At 24.0% G+C, this 4,729-nt stretch overlaps 1 non-coding gene across 1 annotated transcript; it reads right to left on the bottom strand.

The window, feature by feature from the left end:
* Positions 1-437: 437 nt before the first annotated feature.
* Positions 438-510, bottom strand: Trnar-ucu (transfer RNA arginine (anticodon UCU)). The gene has a single exon. It is a non-coding gene; the product is annotated as a tRNA-Arg (tRNA).
* Between the last annotated feature and the right edge of the window lie 4,219 nt (positions 511-4,729).

Here is a 4,729-nt window from a genome sequence, read left to right as displayed (position 1 = left end):
TTTTTATTGTTCTAAATCTCGTTATTTTATCCTAATTTTTAATATTTTTTAGACTTTGTTTTTTAAACTAAGTTTAGCGACGGAAAATAGATATTTTCTATTTCGCAGTATACTTTGTCAGACTAATAGTTCGTTTTGTTTAGTTATTTGAATAAATTCAAAGTCTAAGTTTGGAATAGTTTATTTATAATTATTATAAACTTTTTATATTCATAGTTTTGTTTTTAATGTTTTCACTTTTGGTACAGTTTAAATTAATAAGATAGTTTGTTATGCAAAAAATGTTTAATATAAAACGTCATGAGTTTTTTCGTAACATAAATAATTTTATTATAAAATATTAATAAGTATGTACAACAAATCTTAATACTACGGAAACTAAATTCCATAATGATAAACTTCATAAAAGATTTTATATAAACATCAAATCAAAAATGCATCTCCGCCGGGACTCGAACCCGGAACCTCTGGATTAGAAGTCCAGCGCGCTATCCATTGCGCCACGGAGACGACTGATAGATATCAACTTTTTCAAAATTTAATGACAACATTAATCAATGTGTGGGTGTGATAAAGGAAATTTATAGTTATAAAACTTGCAAATATAAGTGATCTAATGAAATTAAGTGTTGTTTACTTTGCATAGTTGAAATTTAGATATTAAGTAAACTAATGAAGTATAAGTACCTCTTATTACTTATCAGAAATTAAAAAAGGAGATACACTTAGATTAAGTTAAACTTGATTTTATCAAATATTTCTATATTCTTTATTTTTTATTTGTTTGTAACATATTTATTTCATCTTTAACTATTTTAAACTTTTTTGATGTTTTTTTAATGTGCGTTAGAAATGTGGACTATTATTTTGTTTTATTTAACTTTTTCCTAAATTATTATTTAAATAATAATAAATTATAATTATAAATTTAATTAAATAGATATAAATTTAAACAGTTGAACATGTAACTTTGTAAAATTCAGAGGCGAGTACAAAAATTTTACGGGAACGGGTTTAAAAAACATACCGAACAAAAAAAAAAAATACGAGGTTTTTAAACTGCACGAGGGGATTGAGTTGCACGAAGTTAAATTTTTACAAGGGCACAAAACGAACTTTAGATACCTAAATATTAAATGCAGTAAGTTAAATTACGAAACGTTAAGCATGCATTGTTCACTTTTACAGCTGTAATTAAGTTTCTTTGTCGAAAACTCTTAGTTAGTGTGTTCATCTCGTAAATTGGGGTCAATAAATACATATATTTTTAGTTAACAGAAACTAGAACTATTATATACATGTAAAAAAAATATGTTAAAATAAAGTTTTTGGATAAGTTTTAATTTACATGCGAAGAGATCTTATGTCGGTTGACTTATTTTTGTACATAGTTTATTTTTTTAACTGATATTTATTAAAGTTATATCAGAAAAAGCTATTATCAACCCGATTTTTTTTTATCAAAGAAAAATAAGCTAATCTTAAAAATTTAAAGAATTTTCAAAACACACAGTTAACAAAATATTCATGAATGTTAATATATATACTTCCATTAGATATAAATTATGTTTTTATGTATTAATAAGTTTACTTTAATATGAAAAGTTTACGTCCTAATATATTTTTTGACGTAATAATTATAACCACTAATGTTATAGTTTACATAACAGTAATATAGAAACATAAAAATTAGTTCTGAGAAGATACAGTTGTAGCAATAAAAGCATTTTTAATGACTTTTTTTTATTTTGAAATACAAATCAAACTTAAATTTTTGAACGAAAAAGGGTAAAAATAATCAACAGTTCTACTCTACTCTATGTTTTTTTTTAAATGTAATACGCTAACATTGTTAAGTTGTTTGACCTAGTGTTTTTGTAGCAATTAAAAATATTTTTTATAATAAAACTAATTGGTTTAATGTATAATTGCAAAGTTTTTTTAGTCTTGCTTTCATAAACTAATTATTCTTTTATTCAAAGCTTTTATAAAGTTCCTTAGCTTTTATGTTTAGCAGCATAATAATTTTATAACTTTGTAGAGATTTTTAAGATTGTTACATAAAATATTGATTTTTTTTAAAGTGAAAATAAACTATATATTTATGAAAAAGAAAAAATTGTTAAAATTTAGATGTTTTGTAGATATTGAAATTTAGTTTTACATCCTATCAATTTACCTAAAGGAAGTAAAAACTTTAGTTGTAGCAATGTAATATATATTCAGACTCAATCTTAATTTCTGAGTTTTATTAATCAAAAAAATTTAAGTGTTCTAGTTTTTTTTAAATTGAAACTTTTTAGTTTTAAGTCTAATATCTACTTCGTTTGAAAAGAATTTTGATTTTGTATATAGATTGTTTTATACACTTAAACAATTGTAAACTTTAAGGTATCTAATGAGCTACATATATGGTTTTTAATTTAAAAACTTAAAATTACTTTGTACTAATGCTACAAAGATAAAAAGCTAAATAAGTTCAACTGTATAAATATAGAGCTTAAATTAAATACTGTTAAACGTCAATTTTATACTAATATTATTCATCAAAAAAAACTTTGTAGATTTCTGATATTTTACGATAACAATAATTAATAATTATTAAAGTTTTTTAAATTAAACTAAACTAAATATTTTCTATTATTAACATTATACCTACTTACATTACTTTTTAATTTACGGAATACTAGATTTTATAGCTAAAATATATATTTTTTATAGACTTACTGATCCTCATATTTAAAGTCTAATAAACCCAATAAGCCAAATTTAATTCTAAATATTTAGTTCTAATTGTAAAAACTTTTATTTCTATCATATATAAACTAAGAAATTACTGTTATTAAAGTTTTAACAATTTAGTTTTAAGTAATTTGTGTTCTTACAATAGTTTAGTTAAAGTAGTTAAGTAATTCTAATCTAGAAATTAGGACTCAAGTAAAATGTTTGTAATAATTACTTAGATGTTTCTGCTACAAATTTATCAGTAAATATAAAAGCTTTAGTACATAAACCTATCGATGTTTTAGTCATAAAAATTGAATTTCCAAAAACACTTAAAAACATAGTGCATAAATAGATTTAAAAAAAGAACAAAAGAATTTAATTACTTATAATAACTTAAATTTTGTTGAAAAAATTTAAAAATGTATAAGCCTTAGTTTAAAGTTATACATATTTTAAATAACACTACTACTATGGTAATTCTGAGGTTAATCAACTTTTGTTAAAACAATAAAATTAAATGAAAAAGTTAAAAAACCTTAACAAATGTTTCCAAACAACCATATGTGCTACAATATATAAACTTTGTTAATACTTTTAGGTTTTGATAGTCCAAGTTATCTAAGGATTACTACTTGATCATAACTATATAAAATTTTGTATATTATTATTTTCACAAGCGTTTTAAATAGATAAATTTATTGGTTGTCATTAAATATGCCTACTGTTGACATTCATTGTGAAATGCATTTCATACATATAAATGTTGGTGATGATGATGATTTCGTGATTACTTTGAACAATAGAAGGATCATTGACAATTCGGTAAACATGGCAGTTGCTGAATACAAGAGAAGACACAACTGTAATGTGGAACGTTGTCCTGACAGCCCCTATTTGGTGTTTTTATTTCATCAACCTGTTCGTTACCCTTTGCGAGGGCCACTCACTCAAGATATGAACACTGTTGATCAACTTTATGGAAGGCTTCAAGCTTATAAACCAGTTCATGTGCCTTTGCGAATTAATTTGATCAACAAAGAGTAACAAAGTGATATCTCATTGCTCCTATGATATGATGTTAGAAGTTGTTATTTACTAAAAGTAGTTTTTGTTTATAAAGTTATTAATTTTTGTCTTCTTAATAAATTATTTCATGTTCAAAACAATTGTAAATAGTGTTTTAGCATTAGACGTACAAACAACGTTATACCAGTAAAATATTTAATTGATAAGGTTCTTATAGTGTATAAATTTAAATAACTGTTTAAAACTAAAGCTACACTATCATGAATCAACACATTTCTTTTGATCTTCTTCTACCAGTAAGCTAATATGAAGTTTTACCTAGAAAAGTAAATCAAAGCTTGAAACGTGATTTAATATTACAATTATATTAAAATAAAATTATTAGAAACATAAGTATTAATTTATTTTTAGAAACTACATTATATACTGAACTCTTCTATTTTTTGAAATAAGATGATGCTTCCTAAATAATGTCTATTTTTATTGTAATAACCGCATTCCTGTCTGCAAATCAAAATTGATATTGCTTTTATAAGTGTGAAAAACCATTTTTTATCGATATTGACGTGAAATCAGTAACATTCTATTTACTTTTGACTAACAATTTAGTACAATTCAAACGTATAAACTAGTCTACCGAATCCAAAATTTTGGATTTTGCCGAATCTAAGTCTTATTTTTGAGTATAATATTCAGCCGAATCCGAATCCGGGTCTTATTTTGAAACTTATGATTTGGCGAAGTCAAAAACCGAATGTCATTTCGAAATTAGGATTCGGCCGTATCCGATTCTTACTTTGAAATTTAGGATTCGGCTGTATCCGAATCCGAATCTCATTTTGAAATTAGGATTCGGCCGGATTTTCCAAACTGTAGTCCGAATCTTGGATCTAATAGATCATTAGTATTTATCCTTTATTTGTAAAACTAAAACTGAAAATAATATAAAAAAAATTATCTAGTGTTAATTTTCAAC

The sequence above is a fragment of the Thalia democratica genome, chromosome 6 (assembly GCF_965202585.1).
Source record: "Thalia democratica chromosome 6, ktThaDemo2.hap1.1, whole genome shotgun sequence".
NCBI lineage: Eukaryota > Metazoa > Chordata > Thaliacea > Salpida > Salpidae > Thalia > Thalia democratica.
Note: the sequence above shows the minus strand (reverse complement) of the source record. Positions and strands in the feature narration are given on the sequence as shown.